Here is a 20,614-nt window from a genome sequence, read left to right as displayed (position 1 = left end):
GGTATCTAATTACCTGATTATTTGTAATTAATACATGAGATATTGAATTAAAGGTCAAATTTGTGATATGCTTATAATACTTTACAGGCAAGCATAATACAAATAAAAGCTGCCACAGTATACATACCTGAAATGCAAAATTTATGCCACCCAGTATAATACATTAAGGTAATTTATGTGTGTATTTGAGGATAATCACAATAGCTAGTCATAATTTACTCTTGACTGCATTCTCAATAAAATGCAGGTAGGTAAACTCTCAGGAATCATTTTAATGTTCTGACTTGAAAATTGGAGTAAAAGTCTATGTTTATCATATTGCTGTGTGCGTGATGTTTTTTAATTTAATTAATGACAGTAAATAAAACCAGAAAAGTTTGGAAAGATAGCTTGCAAGATATCTTGCTGATGAGATTGCTGGGGTCTAGCCTCTGCTACTGTGTGACCTTGGACAACTTATTTCCCCTTTATTGGCCTCATCTGTCCCATCCAAAAAGAATAGGTTGGACTGGCAGGGTGTGGTGGCTCACGCCTGTAATCCCAGCACTTTGGGAGGTGGAGGCGGGCAGATCACGAGGTCAGGAGATCGAGACCATCCTGGCTAACACGTTGAAACCCCGTCTCCACTAAAAATACAAAAAATTAGCCAGGCGTGGTGGCGGGTGCCTGTAGTCCCAGCTACTCGGGAGGCTGAGGCAGGAGAATGGCGTGAACCAGGGAGGCGGAGATTGCAGTGAGCCGATATTGGCCATTGCACTCCAGCCTGGGAGACTGTGAGACTCCGCCTCCAAAAAAAAAAAAAAAAATAGGTTGGACTAAGTGATCTCCAAGGTCCTTTCTGACTTTAAAATTCTGTGATTTATTAAAATTTAATGTTTTTTAAGCTGAGAACTTACATTCAAACTAATTTTTCATAAGGAAAACTGCAATATGGTCTTCTTTGACAGAAGATTCTCTCTCTCAGAAGCTAAAGCAAGTATTTATTAGATATATAAATATGGGGAGATCTTGAATTTTATATCTTAAAGCAATTGAGCTACTTTAAATTTTAGCAATTGTACTAATCATAAATTGCATAGCATCTTTTTTATAATTTGCTGCTCAAATATAAGAATAATTTTAATGTCAATCATTGGTGCTGGTAACTTGCATGGTTTCAGAAGACATAATTGTGAATACATGGTGTAAGAGTTGAAGGGTTGGCTTTTGCCCTAGACTTCACTCTTTTAAAAAGCAACATACAGCAACATAGGTTTATGGCTCAAATTAAAGTATGTAAGGATTTATTGAAGTTGTACCAAAGCATTCTGTAGAACAGAATAGGATGGGTATTAACGTCAGTCTTTTTGTAGAACCAGAAATTAATATGTTATCTTTTAGCGCTTATACCAAAATATCTATGTCCCCCAAGTCATGAGTCAAACATTTCTTCTCTTAATAGATGGGCCTAAGATTTTTTTTCATTAGTGTTTTTGTGAAGCCAATTAATTCTTGTGCTATTTTAATATATGTAATTATAATTTGGCCCATTTCAAGCCTTTTAAAAATGTATTAACATCTTTTGAGATAAAATCGGACCTTTTTAGTTATCACAAAAATCTATTCAGAAAGAGGGTATGAGCAGCATACCTTGCACAGTGGAGTTGACCACCTATAAACTCTCCCTAAGACATTTGTTTACAGGTGTATTTCATTTTAGCAAATGCTTCGGTCCTCAGTGTATGTGCTGCATACAAATAAATGTGTTCTGAATCTTTTCATCTTATCGATGACATTTTTACAAATTTTTCCAAGGAATGAAAATTATTCTTGCTTTTTTTTTTAAAGTAATTGTGACGTTTGCTCATAAAAGTGAAAAAAAGTTCATAGTTTGTAGCATCTGGCTATGGTGCAATATGATGTTAATATGGCAGGGTTTCGGACCCATTTGTTGAAAATACAAGTAACAGAGGGTCTTCCAAAAATGAGGACCTTTTACACAGATATTATTTAAGGACACCATAGAATAGTTCTCTTCTCCCCAAAATATCTCCCACACCCACCTGAAACCTCACTGTCATGTTTCATGGGTATTTTTGGGGGAAGATCCTGGCTAAACACCAAGAATGTTCACTGTCATTTTCTGCCTTTCTCAGCTCTTCTCAGCCATAGATGCTGAATCCTTCACTTTAACTTGACTCAGCCCTATCCCATCCTTCTGGACTATGTTACTAGGATAGGGAAACCAGTAGATGCCACACTTCAACAGGTAGAAGTTAGTATTAGTTTTGCTGTCATAAGCTTTTGGTATTTTGGTGTCTTGGAACCACTTTGGCTCACCTCATGTCTTAGTCTGCTTGTGCCACTGTAAGAGAGAATCCCAGAAACTGGATAATTTATAAATAGTAGGCATTTATTTCTCACAGTTCTGGAGGCTGGAAAGTCTAAAATAGAGGTGCTGGCAAGCTTGTTGTCTGTTGAAGGCCTAGTCTCTGCTTCTAAGATGGCACCTTGAACACTGAGTCTTTACATGTTGGAAAGTGGAAGGCAAAACAGAAGAGATAGCTCCCTCAAATCTTTCTTAATAAGGCCGTCAATCCCATTCATGAGGGCTCCATTTTCATGACTAATTCACCCCCTGACCTTTTCATATAAGCACATTGATGATTAAGTTTTACCATATGAATTTTGGGGGATACATTCAAATGACGGCACCAAGGTACCCACTAAATCAGCTTTCTACCAGCCCCTGTGTACTTGGTGTCTACATGAACTGGACTCTCCTACTGACTTTCTGTCTATCGCAGTTCCTTGAATTCCAAGTTGGCTTGATGATGCATGGGGAAGGTGGTGCTGGTTCCCTGTCTATTCCTTGCCCCTTCCTCTGTGTCTCAAACCTTAGGTTTCATAGTCCCAGTTCACTGTGGAGACAGAACTTCACATAGCTATGTCCCTTGAAACCATGACCCAAGTAATAGTATGACCTTGAAGACCGCTTATATTTGAATTGCCTCCAATTCTGCATCCCAGCTGCTGGATTGGATTCTCCTGCATATAGATACTGATGTTGGTTTGCATGGAGCCTGGGCTTGCAACAGTAGAGATTAGAATTCTGGTTGCTGCTCCTTTGGGGGCAAGTCCTCATGTCATAACTATACAGCCTTAGTGTCCCCTTTCTCCTGATCCATGTGGGGCTTAGATCAAGTTGATCTGTTCAGCACATTGAATATTTAAGAACATGGATGCTACAGTTAGACAGTCCTGGGTTCAAATTTCTGCTCTACCAATTATCGACTGTGACATTCTGTCAGTCCCTTAACCTCTAAATGTTCATCTCTTTCTCTGGAAAAATGAGGTTTCCATAGCACCTCCTTCATTTCTAGTTTATGGATTTTTACTAAGATAAATGCCTGAAAAATGCCTAGGATATTATGGTGTACAGTAAGTACTGAAGAAATGGAAGCTTAAACAAAAGTATAAAGTACAAATAACATTTCAGATACTCAAAGCCATTTCGAAACTAAAATGAGTTGCAAAGAAAGCAATAACCTAAAGTGTACTTTTATCATTAATAATGTTTTGACCCTTTGTTACCCTAATGTTTTTTGGTCGCCTGATAAAGCCCTGTGAGGATGGTATGTGGGAGGATTATGGCCTATAGAAGTGGAATAATCTTCTTGTATTCTTGCTATTTTCATCCTGTCTACAATTCATGAGCCATTTATTCAACTTTCATTTGTTCATCCAAAAATATTTTGTGCAATGTACTGCACTGCACCACAGTAGGCACCTGGGCTCAGTGAGGTGAGATGGGATTTACAGGTTATGTTAAGAAGCTGGATTTTTGGCTGGGTACGGTGGCTCATGCCTGCAATCCCAGCACTTTGGGAGGCCGAGGCAGGTGGATCATGAGGTCTGGAGTTTGAGACCATCCTAGCCAACATGGTGAAACCCCGTCTCTACTAAAAATACAAAAAAATGAGCTGGGTGTGGTGGCATATGCCCGTAGTCCCAGCTACTCGGGAGGCTGGGGCAGGAGAATTGTTTGAACCCAGGAGGCGGAGGTTGCAGTGAGCCCAGATTGCGCCACTGCACTCCAGCCTGGTGACAGAGCGAGACTCCGTCTCAAAAAAAAAAAAAAACAAAAAAAAAAACTGGATTTTTTTTCCTGCAGGTAATGTGGAGGCATCAAAGAAACTTGATTATGGAAAGATCTTTATATTGCATATCTGCATGTTGATAAGACCACTCTGGGGACAATGTGGAGAATGGGCTTGTAGGGGAAGGGACCAGTGACAGGCAGACAACTAGATCTCATGTGAGAGCGTATGTTGTGCTAGTTTATGTCTTTGAGGCTTTGTGCTACCCAGAATGCCCTTCCCATGCTCCTTCCTCAGCTCCTCCTCCTCCAGGAAGCCTTCCCACACTCCTTCACAAACTGTAAATCCAGTGGCATTACTCTGTGCTCCCAGAACTCTGTGCTTACCCCCGTCTTAGCACTTACTAAAACATACCAAAATGAAGTAAGGTCTTCCTTGTATTTTCCACCAGATTTTAAGTAGTTCGAGGCCAGGACATACATCTTCTTCATTGTATCCCCAAATCCCACTCAGTGCACAGTGCATACTAGATGCTTAGTTAACATTTAATTAACGATTAAATAGGCTGGGCTAGTAGTCAAAGACTACACAGCGTGACTCCACCCATGAAAGTCATAGTTTAACAGAAGAAAAACAGACATGACAATACGATATTACAATGCAATGGGATGGTAGAAATCTATATAAATGTCTGTACAAATATAATAAAACATAATGGCTAACTGGGTGGGGAAGAAAAATAGGGAGACTGATGGTCCAGTGCCATGTCTGCACCCTGGAACAGTGGAGCCCACTGGGACCTCTGGCCTCAGAATCAGGGCTATTCTGTATAACATCATCTGTGGATTCCAACTCCAAGGAGCAAGTCACTCCTTATGTTTCAGTTAGTTTCAGTGGACCCAGAGCCTGAAAGGGTCTCAACTTGTAGGGTGTGAACCCCATTGTTGGCAAAGGGGCTGGACCACAGCAGGTAAAGACCGCTGCTTAATTGGCTGCGCCAGTGTCATGCTTACAGTTGAGGGCTCACTTGTCTGCATTCTTCAAAATCTGTTTTAGAATTCAGTCCTTTAGCATTGTTCATGTTCTCTGTATTTTCTCAAAAATGTATAACAGTACTTTCTTGTGTGATTCCCTCTGAACCCTTGGATGGAATTTGCCTAGAATCAGCACCTTCAACTCATTTAAAACTGTCACGTGACTCACATTGTCTTCTAGTATTTTTGTTATATTTTGATTTTTAATTTAACGTGTTAATTACTATATTTTGCTTTGTTACTTTGGTTGTTTTTTTTTTTGACAGCACGTACTGCAGATAGAAAATCATCAGCTTATTTTTAGAGCAATGCCAACTCAGTAATGACTCTATCTGAATAGATCCATTTAGTGGGAAAAACAAATTGATATGAAAAATGCATAGACACGGATGAAAGAAGAGGAATTGCAAAGTGAGAAAGACGTTTTATAATTTATGACAATGAGAACTATCTTTTGTTTAAAAACATTTAAATTTGGATCTATCTTTGATTTCAAAATCATCAAAACATGTTTATTCTGCCCTTTCAAATACAAGTGGAAAAGAGAGAAACAAAATATGAATTGAGCCTTTCTTTAGACTGCCCCTGGTTCTCATTCCTTCTCTGCTTCAGGGTGGTCTTACCTTTCTTGCCATTTCTTGATATGAACACAGCCAAATAAATACATAAAAATAGAAGCCCTCATTGCTGATCTTGTCTCTTCTGTGATTCCAACCCACTCCCTCAATCACCTCCTTCCCTCTCTCCCTTGTTCTTCTCTTTCTTACTTCCTCTCTCTAATTAGTTGTTTTTCAGGCCAAACTGGGCATGGGTTTGCTTTAGTATCATTGGGATGAAATGGGTTGAAAAGAGAACTTGGAATAATGAGGGCTGTCTTGGGCTAAAGCGTGACAATAACAGAGGCACACACACTCCACTGTATTAAAATAGCACTTGGTTCCGATCTCTGTCACTAGGTGTCGCTAAGTAATCTAATTAAATACCTGGTTTATGACCAACAAATTTGAGTAGACATTGAGCTGAGTGAGGCAGAAATAAAAATTAAGGTCACGTGGCCTACATAAAATCCCGTTATCTGCAACAGCTATTTTAGAACAGCAGGATTAGTACCTGGAATATGAATTGGAAAGTTCATGAATTAACAAGAACCTACGAAGGTGCTTAGCCTTTATTGGGGAAAATGAATAAATCCTTTCTATTTTATGTGCCCTTTCTTTCTTCCTCTCCTATTAAATTGGACATCCTGCTGCCTGCATTTTCATGAGCATAACTGGATTTTATGTGGTCTAAATGTACTGGCTGGGCTGTTTGCATCTAATCCTTCCTCAGTTCATGTATTTTATTAAACTTTTTTTAGAGCCTGTTTTAAACTGAACTACCTGAAAAGCAAGCTGGATAAACATAGTACCTATTCTTAGTGGAATATCTTTGAGTGAACTCCTACTCCTATGCATCCTTCCAGGCAGATCAAATGTTTTCTAGTCTGTCAAACGTGACCCCAGACAGTTCTTTTTGCCTCGTTCCCAGAACACAGCTGCATATTCTTCCATGTGCCATTTTTTTGCCTTACATGGTAATTAATGGTTCATGTATCTGTCTTAGCCACATACTGTGAGCTCCCTAAGGACAGGGACAAGTTGAGGAAAGTGACTGCTCAACATTTGCTGCTGTTGCTACTTATAGCTCTTCTAGTGGTGTAGCCTATAGTAAATCCAGCACACAACTACCAGTTTCCCTAAGCATTTCAGTAGAATCTTCTTATGTCATTTCAGCAGTAGTTACACTGGTTGTGTGTGTTTTGTGGTTTATAATATTGTGTGCTTAGAAAGCAAAATTAAGGGCTCACTAAATTGATGTGGAAAGAGATTTTATGTTGTGTGTGTGTGTATGTGTTTGGATGGGGTCTTCAAATGTTTGTTAAAGGAGTTGTTTATTCATCCATTGCCAATCCTTTTAAAAACACTTACACAGCAGAGAAGGGGGATTGTATTTAGTGGAGACACTAAATCAACACCTAAATTAAGGGTAAGCTTTTAGGCAAATTACTGTGTTTTTCTTTCCTGAGAGAAATAACTCGAGATTAGGAAACATCTTTTCTTAAAGAGTTTAATGTACTTCCAAATTCAAACAAATATTTAAAATATTACAGTAATTCCATCTAAATCTTCTGTGTGTCCATAATTTTCTAAAATAAGTGGTAAATCACTTTAGGAAACCTATAACAGAGTGAAAATCAGCATACATCATTCAGGTTTACTGTGTGCTTGATGCTTTGTTGAAGGAGAGAGGAGATAGAAACATGTCTATCCCCCAAGAAGTTCACAATTGGTGTGGCCATGGATAAAACATCTAAATACAATTTGCTACTAGCCAGGAACCAAAAAGAAGACTTGAGTTCCACAAAGGACGATGAGATTTACAAGGAGGTTTCCCAGAGAGGCATAACATTTGAACTAGAATTTCACCATCTTTGCAGTCAGGAAGCTTTATAGTTTCTACTTACTTTATGGTTTAGCTAAATTGAAGCACTAAAGGATTCAGGCAATGTTTACCTAGAGTTTAAAAAAACCTAGATTTTAACATTTTTATTAACGGATTGGGTGTTATATATAACATAATTGGGTAGATTATGTTTTAATCTAAATGATAAAGCTATTAGAGCAAATCAAGGTGACTATTTTCTCTCATATTGACCTGTCCCTAACCTAAGCGGGTTTCAAACTTTGGCATACTTTGAAATTATCAATACAGTTGTTAAAATACAGATTCCTCACCAAACTTAAAGAATCTCAACCTCCTGGGATGGAGAGGCAATGTGCTTTAAAAAAAGAGTTCCATGTGAATCTGGTTTAAAACCATTAACCAATTGGATAAATCAGAGGTAAAATTTGGCCTCTATATATGCTATAGATTATGGATATGCTATAAGTTAATAACACTATCTTCTGACCTACTAATGAATATTCCCCTTGAGGGGAGATAAGGAAAAGTTATTAAGCACTCTACTCTAATAAGTAATAAGTAATAATTTGGCTGACCCCCTGCTCATGGCCCATTTAGTATAGCCAGCTTCCCTCAACCCCAGAAAGATCAATTTTTAAAACCTATTTCCTGTAAGACAACTATTTAAGTTATTTCCATTAAAATAAAAAGACATGGTGATTTTCTCACATGTCTGTTTTGAACTGGCTGCTGACAACTCAATTTCCAGGGAAGAAGGAAAGAGCTGGCTTTCTGGTACTGATAATCTCTTTCACCTTCATCCAGCACTCAGCTTCTTCCGGCATTCCTGTATCAGAAAGCAAACATGGGCAACTCTAAACCTTAGCACTCACATGCCTCTTAGTGTCACTTGAACTCTTGGTGTCACTGAGTTCCCTTGAGCAGGCATTTGGAGGTGAGACAGCTCTTAAAAGTAATAAAATTGCATAAACCACTCCTTTTGCAAATGGACAGTGGGAATTTAGCCAAGCACAGAGGAGAAAACTTCTGACAAATGTGATCCTATAGTAGGGCTACTTAACTTATGCTTGAGGACAATGTTGGGTATGACCAACATAAAGCTTGGTAGGACTAATTCCTGCTGACCAAAGAATTAAGAGAGCACCAAGACCTGAGATGAGTCAGTCTAATTCAATCCTAAAATGATCCCAGAAACTAATGTCACAACATTTCTGATCCTTAGCTAATAGGGGCATTGTTAACAACATCAGCTGGTCTGTTGTGGTTGTTACTGACTGGCACAAAGTGGATGGATTTTGTTTTCCTTTGCTGGGCACCTCAAAATATAACTACTAGTTGTAGAACATTGTTAAGAAAATATTTGTAAGATAGTTTTACAAGTGGATTTGCATATAGTATTTGTTAACAAAAAGCGATGGTACTGTAAATTTTGTTTTTTCAAATTTATATTGGCAATTGTAGTCTCTGAGAACACTTAAATAAATGAAAGCAGGACTTTTACCATTATGCTTTCAAGATTGAGAATCCTGAGTTCAAAAGCTGATACTCTAAAAACACCTAGATTGAATGAACACTTTTCAAAAACATGGGAGTAATAAATACAACCTTAAAATTTATCAACTGACTTTTCTTCGAATGAAATTATTGTTAGAAAAATTTAAGCATTTGTTTAATTAAAAAAATAAAAATCCATCATGAACCTGTAATCAAACATTTTGGCCCTTGTATTTGCTCATTTTAAAATGGGTCCGTTTTTGCATGTGTGTGTATATACTTCCAGTAATGACAATTTAATGTGTCTATACAGTCCAGAAATGACAATTTAGTGTCTATCTTACCAGAATTACAAAGCAATTCTGAAACAAAGGTCATGAGAGAGTCCCATTACCTTCTCCAAAGGGTGCCAGGACAACTTTTCTATTATATTTTCTCCCAGAAACCTTTACTGTTCCTTGTTTATAATATCCATTATTTTTCTTAAAAAGACAGTATACAACCCAAGCTTTAACATTAGTTTTGTAACTCTATTTTTATGAAAGCTATTTCAGCAGCCAGAGAAACTGACTTAGCTGGCCCCTAAACAGCCTTCTCTCAACATGCCATGCAGACAAGATAAACCAGCTGATTGTGTAACAGCAGAAATCTCCCTACACGGGCAGTTCAGGAGCTGGCAGAGGTGGTGGGAATTTTTCTGGGCAGTGTTCCGGACGGCCTGTCCTGTCTGGTCTGTCTTTATCCCATTGTTCCCTAAAGCTCATCCTCCATGGTAATGCCTCAGATTGTGATGGGCTGTTCACTCCACAGCATGAATTCTGACCATTAACTTAGTGATAGGACCCAGAGGAAATGCTGCCCTCCCCACATCTGTTCTTTGGGAATGTCCTTGCACAAGAACAAACTGTGCCCTAACCTTGGTGATTAATTTTTATAATGGGAGCTCAGTAGGGTTAGATTGTATTGATACATGTATAAGTACATAGAAAGTTAAGAATGTTCTCTGAATAAAATAGTACCACCACTCCATTACTCTCTGTCCCTCTCTCTTTCACATACACTCACACACCCCACGATGTTTTATGGGAAGATATAGCTGTAGAAGGAAGACTTTTCCTCTCTAACCTTGTTCTTTTCTTGGCATTTGTCCATGAAAAATGGGTCTACTTTTGCAAGTGTGTGTGCATATTTGTAATGAGGTAATGGTCTTAATTTATTCAGAGAACTCCCTTAATTTTCTACTCACCTTTAGATTACAGAGAAAGAAAATTTTACCAATTCTTTTGATCTCTTATGAATGTACTATGGAGTGAGGCTTAACCTCTCTATCTTCTTTCTCCTCCCCATAGGAGCAGATGTGGTTAATCTGATTGCTCCCTGGAACTCATCAGGCATCCACTTCTTCCTTACTAATGCACTGTGACCACATATGATGTTATTCAGGCCACCACTGTGTCTAGATAAGACTCCACATCCCAATCTACCTTGCAGCTGGAAGTGGCCAATGAGATGCAAGCAGAAGTTGGTGGGTGGAGTTCCCAGTGTAACTTCAATTCAGCTGGGAGTTGTCTTTCCTCTGGCTCCTTCTATTTTCCTATTGCCCTGGGACACGGTGCCATGTCTAGAGCTCTAGTGGCCATCTTTCAACCTTGAAGTGACCTTGAAAACAAAAGCTACAGGCCAAGTAGGTAGAGTGGGAAAACAGAAAGATTCTCATTCCCTGATGATTGTGGAGAACATTACACATCCTGGCTCATCTATCTCCAAATTTATTTTGGGAGAAGGAAAGACTGTTTTTAAGACAGTTTTTTTTTGTTCAATCCAGCTGAAGCTAGTCTGTTGTAAACTATATACAAGTCATGTAATCTAGAATAGATCCACGCTGCCTCTTTCCCCCTTCTCTCTACTCTTACCCTTTGCTGCTGGTTTTTGCTTGCCTTGTAGCTTCTCGTCTTCAACTGTTAAACCCGGTGCTTGGTCTGCTTGTCACATGAAGGTTGGAAGCCTTCCACCAGTGATGTCCACCATCACTGAACACAGGCATCCAGCGTTTGTCAAACCTAGCCCCCATTTGCTTCCAGGTACCATAAATAGCAGCAGAATCCAGTCTCCTGATTTGAGGCAAATTAACCAATCAGATTATTATTCCCATTTCCATAAAGAAGAGCAAGTAAAGAGGAATTGAGATGGTGGATCTTTCCTTTATGGTGTTTCTGAGAGTCATGATGGAGATTCCTTCTTCTATGAGATGAGAGGAAAATGTGGGAAGAGAAAAAGTTTCCCTAAAGATACAAACCATTCATTGCTTATGTTTAGATTTCCATATCAGTCTTTGCCCCTCTTTCATTTCCACTTCTATAGCTGTGTTGAAGGGAGTGAAAGACTGGAGTGGAGAGATGGGTCACTAGATCCCAGCCCTTTCAGTGCAACATGCAATTCAGCTTTACCTCTCCTCTGGCTGGTGGCTCTGAGAGACACCAGGGGGTACAGGAAGCAGGTGTGTGCTTCTCCACTGTATAAAGGTACATGCACCCTCTCTCCTGTGCACCTGCCCAGCAGCAAGGGACGGGGTTGGGACAAAGAATGTGGGGAGAGTAGACAGTGGCTTTGTCTCCCTGCTTTGGCTTCTACACTGTGTGGATCTTAAATTTGTTTGTGTAAATCACAAGTGAGGTGCAGGGAGATTATTGTGTTAGAAATGCACTTGTTTACAGTGGGTTAAGGGTAGGCAGTCACCATTTGCAATGGCTGTTTGGAACTGAGGATTCACTGCACTTCCTACATTGCCCTTCCTTTCCATAGAAGGATAAACTAACAACATTCGCCATCAAGAAAAGGGGGGTAGTTACCCTTTCCACATTCCAGAATCTTATTCTTTCTACTTCCTTAAAAGAAATCTGAAGAAAGAGAATCAAGATCTTTTGATTACACAAAAAGGGATGTGAACAGCCCCTCTTAAGGACCATCCTCCTTCCAGGTGCTAAGAAGAATGCCTTGGGTTATTTTCTAAAAGGATCATCAGAGCTGACAATTTTGTGGACTGTCTGTTTTGAAAACAGAACTTAATATTCAGGACACTATGATAACTAGAGGAATAACCTAGGGCTTGAATCTCAAAACTGTGTGTCTCCCAAGCTTTACCCCCATGGATGACCCACTCAGAGCCACGGTATATCAAATGGGCCACTCAGTTGCTGTGAAGAATGAACAGTAATGCATATGTCTAAGACTCAACTGCCACATGGTGACTCTATTTAAAGTTACCCAGGGTTCAGTGTTGCCAGTTTCATAATAACAACACCTAGTATTTGTATATAACCTTTGGCTAAAAAACACAGACGTTTAAAAAATATACTCAGGTCTTATCACAAATGTAGGTGGCAAGTGTGGTTCTTTTCTTCCTCCAGTTGAGGAAAATTAAGAAACAGGAATGAATGACTTGTGTAGGCTCACTAAAGCATTTGTAAAACCTTGGCTTTTATTTGCCTTCAATTTAGTTTAATATAGTTTGTTAAATGAGGTACTGATTTTTTTCTCATACTTTTTTGAGATCTAATTCACAATTCAACTTTTTAAAGCACACACCATGATTTTTAATATATTTTCACAGTTGGCCGGGCATGGTGGCTCACGCCTGTAATCTCAGCACTTTGGGAGGCCGAGACAGGTGGATCACGAGGTCAGGAGATCGAGACCATCCTGGCTGACACGGTGAAACCCCGTCTCTACTAAAAATACAGAAAAAAATTAGCCAGGCATGGTGGCGGGCACCTGTAGTCCCAGCCACTCAGGAGGCTGAGGCAGGAGAATGGCGTGAACCCAGGAGGCAGAGCTTGCAGTGAGCCGAGACTGTACCACTGCACTCCAGCCTGGGCAACAGAGCGAGACTCCATCTCAAAAAAAATATATATGTATATACATATATATTCACAGTTGTACGACCATAATCACTAATTTCAGAACACTTTAATCACCTCAAAAAGAAATCACATACACATTAGCAACCAGTCCCCATCCCCTTCCCTCCCCAGCCCCTGGTAACCATTAATCTACTTTCTGTCTCTCTGGATTTGCCTTTTCTGGACATTTCATGTAAAATTGAATCATATAATATGTGGCCTTTTATGACTAGCTTTTTTCACTTAGCATAATGTTTTTAAGGTGAGTACTTCATTCCCTTTTATGGCTAAATACTATTCCGTTGTATGGGTATACTAAGTTTTTTTAATCTACTCATCAATGATAGACATTTGAGTTGTTTTTACTTTGGGGCTGTTATGTGTAGTGCTTCTATGGACATGCTTGTACAAGGTTTTGTGTGGAGATCTTTTCAATGACCTTGGGTTTATGCCTAGGAGTAGAATTGTTGAGTTATATGGTAACTCCATGTTTAACCTTTGAAGAATTGCCACCTGTGCTACAAAGAGGCTGCCCAATTTTACATTCCCACCAGCAGTGTAGGAGGGGTCCAGTTTCTCCACATCCCTGTCAGCACTTGTTATTTTCTATCACTGTGGTTAGCTATCCTAATCAGTGTGGTAGCTAATGATTTTTATTTTTTTATTTAAAAAATTATATTTCAATAGCTTTAGGGGTACAAGAGGTTTTGGTTACATGAATGAATTATACAGTGGTGAAGTATAGGATTTTATTGCACCTTTTACCCAAGTAAAAGGGTATGTTGTACCCAATAGGGAATTTTTCACTAATGATTTTTAAAGAATAATTTAAAGAAATAGAAAGCTAGAGACCTTAGGTCACTGTTTTTTGTTTGTTCTTTTCTTTTTTTTTTTTTTTTGTTGTTTTGTGAGGTGTAGTCTCGCTCTTGTTGCCCTGGCTGGAGTGCAACGGTGTGGTCTTGGCTCACTGCAACCTTCACCTCCCAGGTTCAAGCAATTCTCCTGCCTCAGCCTCCCAAGTAGCTGGGATTACAGGTGCACGCCACCACACCTGGCTAATTTTTGTATTTTTAGTAGATACGGGGTTTCACCATGTTGGCCAGGATGGTCTTGAACTCCTGACCTCAGGTGATCTGCCCACCTCACCCTCCCTAAGTACTGGGATTACAGGCATGAGCCACTGTGCCTGGCCAAACTTGGGACACTTGCTAAGCTGGGAGAATAGATTATGTGGCCTATGGAAAGGGAACCCTTTTCCTCACCAGGCTTCTCCCCATTTTCATTGCCCCACTCCTTATCAGTGACCAGCTTCCTGGGGTCTGCACTTAATGGGAGACAGAGAAAGCTGCTTGAGGCTTCACCTCCTCCCTCCATTCCCAGAGTCCCACATTCAGTTTACAGGGAGGCTTTTCCAATTTGCAATTCCAGCTCTCTCCAGAAACTCTCCTACCATTGACGCCTGGCTCAGTGAATTCACTATTGTCACCGTCTTCAGCTGTTCTGGAATACTCTTTACACCATTTGATGTCTTCCTCATATTAATAGTGATATCCAATACCGAATATGCCCATAGCACTTATTATACATGGTTACACTTAATCTTCATAGTAACTCTGTGATTCATGTTGCTATTGTCCCAGAAATTTTAGAGATGAAGAAATTAAAGATAAAGAGTGCAAGGTCAATTTCCTTGGCCACACAGCTATCAATGGTAAAGTAGAAATGACTGGGAAGGGGTGTAATGTCAGCTTCATCTGTCCTGATATTTATTTCTTCTTGGTCTCTTCTCAGGCTTTGAAAGTCTGGAGAACTCTCTTATACTGAGAAATCCTGAAAAGTGATTTCTTCATCCTCCCTCCCCTAATGACACAATAATCCTGGAGGGAGTTGTACAGCTAAGTAGGCCTGGGATGACTTGGTTTTATTTAATTATAATTTTAATTATTCTATTAGGCCATTTGTGTCTCTGGAGTCAATTTTCCTTCTCAGATATTTTCTGAGAACTAGAAAATATGTTTATAATTTTTTTCTTGGTTTTAATTGCAGTCTTATTAATTGGATCAGTTTAGGTTTGGAGTAATTTCTTGGTGTGGTGAATAAGAATAATCAAGGTTAACCCCATACACACAGTGTAATAATCATGTTTTTTTGGCTGTGAAACAGAATCTAGCATGGTCATTTCATACCAGGTGAAGGATGGCTCTCACTTAAAACAGTATTTCACCACACTTTCTATGATTTTGCTGGTGTGAAAAAATGCATTATTAGAACACATGGCAACAATACTAGAGTGGACTCTGGATTTTTTTATGCCAGACTTTCATTAAGCAGAAGAAAAGAACACAAATTTCGACATTTCACTTGGAATGGAAGCAGGTGAGCCTCTAGGTTTGTTTTTTGTTTGTTTGTTTTTAACTTTTATTTTAGGTTCAAGGGTAAATGTGCAGGTTTGTTATATGGGTAAACTTGTGTCGTGGGGGCTTGTTATACAGATTATTTTTTCACCCAGGTACTAAGCCTGGTACCCAATAGTTATTCTTTCTGATCCTCTCCCTCTCCCATCCTTCATTCTCAAGTAGGCAATGTTTGTTGTTCCTCTCTTTATGCCACTTGTTGATGAGCCTCTATTAGGGTCTAGTTAAATTGAAACGGTAACTTTTTAAAAATATTCACCATTGAGACATGTGTTTTCTAGTAGCAAAAACACCATAATGAAAAACTCAGGGCCCCAAATGCTTTTTCCCCCCACTACCTATCACAATCTCTCAACCCATTTAAGAGCACAAAAGAAGAACTTCATATCTGGAAAAATACAGACATTATCATTTGGTATGGGCTTTGACCATATATTTTACTTTCATGACAAGTTAGGCCTACTTTTCTTTCTCATGTTTTAATCCTTCCTACCCGCAAAGCTAGAAGTTGGCATCTTAAAGATAGGATAGGGTGAGGGTAAAGATATTTCTTATATTTCTGGAAGGAGGGGTGTGTGTGTGTGTGTGTGTGTGTGTGTGTGTGTGTGTGTGTGTGTGAAAATCTTCAGGGGAAGACTAAAGAATAACTGTAGGGAATAGTGGCAAATTAATTTAAACTAACATACTGTAATAAAGCCAACCCCTGAGATCTGTTCTTCTGGATGTTGTCATAAATAACACTCTATTCATTATATAGGCAAACATGAACTCAAACTAAATCCACTGAATTTTGTTAAAAAGTCATTTAACTCAGGGTTTAACTCAGGTTCGTTCTATTTCTTTTTAAATTTTATTTTATTTTTAGTTAACCAAATAATTGCGTATATTTATGGGGTACAATGTGATGTTTTGATATGTTTATCATGAGGAATGAATAAATCATATTTCTTTTAAAAAATGCTTTCTTTTAACTCTAGTTCATAGCAATATTCAGAGGAAAGAGTGTTCCTGAGTTGCAAGGATCTTTACTGGAGATTTTTTTCTTCTGACCCTGGTTCTTTGACATGAGTGAGACATAACTGATACTGGGGTGATTCCTGTAACTGGCATAGTTCTAAAATAAAGTAGACACAAACTGTTTTCCATTTAAATATTTTAAATTGGCATATATATATATATAAATAATGGAAACATCTGGGTACATGCTGAACCTTGAATCTTTGTTGTATTTGTTATTTAAAATACACAGATACCCCACCAGTCAGGGTCTGTGCTGTTCCTTGGGCCTCTTTGCTTTTCCAGACCTGGCTTTATATGGTCTGTTTCAAGCTCTTCCAGCCTCCATCTTATCAATACTTCGGAAACCTCTAAGGCAGACAATGCAATAGAGGTACAGTCAGAAGACCTGGATTTGAATATTCTGTCATTTGCTTATTTTGTGACTCTGGGTAAATTATTTGACTTCTCTGAGGTAATTTCTTCATCTATAAAAGAAAGAAAATACTTAATAATTATTTTTAGTATTAGGCCTTTAATTTTCCACGCAAAGCTCTACTCTCATAATTCATTTTGAATCAATGATGGCTTGGAAAATATCCTAGTCATTTCCCTCTGGTAATTTCCCTCATGCCCCACTTCTACATTCACCATTGATATCAATATTTGTCAGCATTTAAACAAATTATAATGATCTTCCCCCTAAAGGGATTTTACTATTTTTGTTGTTCAACATTGACATTTTCCCACTTCACATCACTTTTGGAAATGGGTAAATAATGAATAAAATGAGTATTGATACACCTTGCAAGATAAATTGACTCACCTGAATCAGATCACTTCGTTTCACAGCAGTATTGGAATACTTAATCGAATTTCTCAGTGGAGCCACAGGAAAGACTTTATGGGCAAGGCTGCTATAGGATATCAAATAGAGGTGGAAGAAAAGTAGAGGAAAAGTGAGAGAGGGTCTGATAGCTACCTGCTGCCCAGGTGAGAATGAGGATAAACAAATAGTTAAGCATCATATGAAGGGCATGGAGTCCTTGGAGGTGTGGGGACCCACAGAGCCAATCAGATGGGCTCCCTGAGGCTACCTGACCAGAACTGTGGGTACCTGATAAGCAGCATGGCTACGTAGGGGCTTGGAGAGGAGAGGAAGGCAATGAAGCTGCCTGCTGGCACAGGACGCCTTCACCAGCAAGACCAGGAAAGGACAGTGTTCAGGACCCAGCTCAAGCCAGCAGTGGAATATCTGTAGTGAGGAATGGAAGCTCATTGCCCCAACAAAAGTGATGCTGCCACTCAACCCAGATATGGAATTATTTCAGTTGTCCAAAGTAACAATATTCTTTGTGGGCCACTGCGACACAGTAAAACATTTTGTTCCTAGCAGATGGTATAAACTTAGTGAATGTTTGCTGAATTTACTTATTCATTTATTCATTCAAAAATCTTATGAAACTTCTATTTTAGGCCCGACACTATTTGAGAATATAGAAATATAGTCATGAACTAGATAGGCAAGTCCTTGAAGTCATGGGTTTCTACTCTAGAAGGGGAGTCAGATACCTAAATAAACAAGCAGAATAATATCAGGTAGTGACAAGTGCTTATCATTAGACTTATCTAGAATGATGTTTTAAATACGGTGGTCAGGGGAGTGGTATTTGAAGCCTGAATCATAAAAATTAGCCACCTACCCTAGGATCCATACAAAGAGAACCTCAAGTGGATTCAATAACATGTAATGCTTGCTGATTTGTTCTATCCCTTAAGTAAATCTTATTCTAATATACTTCATTCAAAATAGTTGTTGAACATGTTCCATATTCCAAGTAATGTGTTAGGTGCTAGGGATATAAAAGTAAAAGCCATAGCCCCTGCCTTCAAGGAATTGATATTCCAATATGGAGATCCAGAGGTGTGAACAATTACAATAAAAAGTGAGAACTGCCCTGATGGATGGAGGCATGGTCAGTGTATGTGGGAGATTTCTTGAAGAAGTATCTTTATTGTAATGAAAATAGCAAGACTATCTGTGTGTTGGGGAAAAAAATGTCCATGGGTCTCTCATGTTTCTGCAAGCCTTGTCAACAAAGAGACTTTTATTTGGGACTGCCTTCCAAGAATATTTGTATGGTGGACTTCTTGGAGGTTAGAGGTAGTGTGTCTCTCTCAAGCAGAGAGATTTGTTTCTTTACTAGGATACTAAAAGAAAGGTTTCCTTCTAAGGAAAAAGTTGGGCAGGTTTCCTTATAGCCTCTTTAAAAGCTTGTAGTTTCCTAAGCTCGGGGTTTTTCACCTTTGGTGCAAACCGACTGCGTTTGCAGCATCTCTACCTTGGCCACCCCCTAATGCCCCATAGGATTTGGAGGACAAGAAGAACCAACATGAATACTGGAGCTGATGCTGCTTGTTGTGCCATGAGTGATAAAGTCCTCTGTGTCTGACTCAGGAATCTGTGTCTTCTGCAAGAATCCATGCAATTGTGGCAGCTCCCTTGTTAGCTTGGAAGCAGATAAAACTTCACACCCTTAATCATTCTTAACATGGTGACAATATTAAAATTATTTCAGCTTTATGAGCTTTATTTTTCTCAGTGGAAAACTTGGGATAAAAATTCTCACTTCACAAACTCATTGTAAGAGCCAAATGGAAGGTCATAGGTGTAGCAGAGATGGTTAGCTATTCCCTAATATATGTTCTCTCTCTCTCCTCTAACATAGAAATTGTAGTGTGACAAGGCTACCAGACTGACAAAAACATCTCCTAGCCTCGTTTGCAGCTAGCTGTGATCAAGCAGTAAAGCTCTGTCAATGGGGTGTGAGCAGAAATACAACTTGCAGATGATGCTTTTGCAAGGAAGGAAAATTCTCTCCCCTTCCCCTTCCCTCCTTCCCATTGCCTGGAATACAGAAATAGTGGTAAGACATCTTGGAACATTTGGATGGGAAATACCCTACACACGGCAGAGCACTAAAACAAAAGGAACCTGGAGTCTCTGTCCTCTTGCTGTCACCATTCAGGTCCTAGACTGCAAATATACAGACTGTCACATCAGAAAAAACTTCCCGTCTTGTTAGAGCCACTCCTATTTGGCATGTTTATTGAAGAAATGAACTGGTATTCTAATGAATGGAGGAATGAGGAGATCCGAGTGAGGGATTAGAAAGATGCTATTGGTGATGGTAGAGAAAAGAAAATAGAGCCAGGTAAATTAGGATGGAGATCACCTAGCTGCCCAGTAATGGGTTATTTTTCAGAGGTTTTGAATGTTGGCAAATCTTTAAGTCTTACCTGGTCTGTGGACTCTTACAAGAACTTTGAATTCCATAGTCAAATTAGGAACACACTGACTTAAAGTTAAACATAATTCTTTATTATAGGTAGTACAAGTGTTTTCAGCACTAAAAGATTTTATGCCTGTTAAAAGAGAGGGCTGAAAATAAAGTATTCCTCATACTTATCTGAAAATGGGACCTTTTATCTAAAACTTCTAGTGTTCATGGCCACTAGAGGACACATGATTCAATGCCTATAAGATTTAAAGACATCTCCCAGCCCTCTAGAAATTTGTAACCTGCAGTAACACCCAAATAGTCCACAAAGCAATTCACAAAGGTATTTGTCAGATATGAGGATGAAATAGACATGTGTGCATGACACACACACACCCTTTTCCAAACCAGAGCCAAAAGTTGCAGATACACCAGAAACCATGTGGTATCAATTTTCCCCTTTACAGAGTTCAGCTTTGTTTTTGTTTTTGTTCCAAGGTGTGAATGAATAGGACAAGGACTGAAAAGGATAACAGTTCCTACCTCGATTCCACTTGAAGATCTTCATGAAGAAAGTCCTTGCTGGAACTTGAGCAGACTGAATACTAATTTCTCTTAGCAAGACATTACACTGCATGGTGGATGGCCTCCTTGCTCAGGAAGTTCATGACAATCCAAGAGGCAAAATGAAAGGAGGCAGAACAGAGCGTGTAAAGTCAGAATCTTGTGACTTTGGCCCTGAAAGTGTTTGATCTGGCAGGAACTATTTTCCATGAGTAACCGAGTCCTGTATAGCACTTATGGGATCAAATGGCAGTATAAATTGGATCAACAGTTAATGTCTTAATTCTCTCCATGACCAATGTGAGGAAAAGTAATTCTATTTAAATCCTTCATAGAAAAATACTTCATGCAGAATCCTGGGGGGAAAAGAATTAAAAATTGTAATCTCAT

The 20,614-nt window shown here is 39.1% G+C and overlaps 1 long non-coding RNA gene across 1 annotated transcript in view; it reads right to left on the bottom strand.

The window, feature by feature from the left end:
* Positions 1-20,356, bottom strand: part of LOC134759466 (uncharacterized) — a 41,780-nt gene extending 21,424 nt beyond the window's left edge. The window contains exons 1-2 of the long non-coding RNA XR_010135689.1: positions 20,204-20,356; positions 17,184-17,296 (exon numbers count right to left, since the gene is read on the bottom strand). This is a non-coding gene — a long non-coding RNA (uncharacterized LOC134759466). The remainder of the gene's footprint in view (positions 1-17,183; positions 17,297-20,203) is intronic.
* Between the last annotated feature and the right edge of the window lie 258 nt (positions 20,357-20,614).

This window comes from Pongo abelii, chromosome 10, assembly GCF_028885655.2.
Source record: "Pongo abelii isolate AG06213 chromosome 10, NHGRI_mPonAbe1-v2.0_pri, whole genome shotgun sequence".
Classification (NCBI taxonomy): domain Eukaryota; kingdom Metazoa; phylum Chordata; class Mammalia; order Primates; family Hominidae; genus Pongo; species Pongo abelii.
Note: the sequence above shows the minus strand (reverse complement) of the source record. Positions and strands in the feature narration are given on the sequence as shown.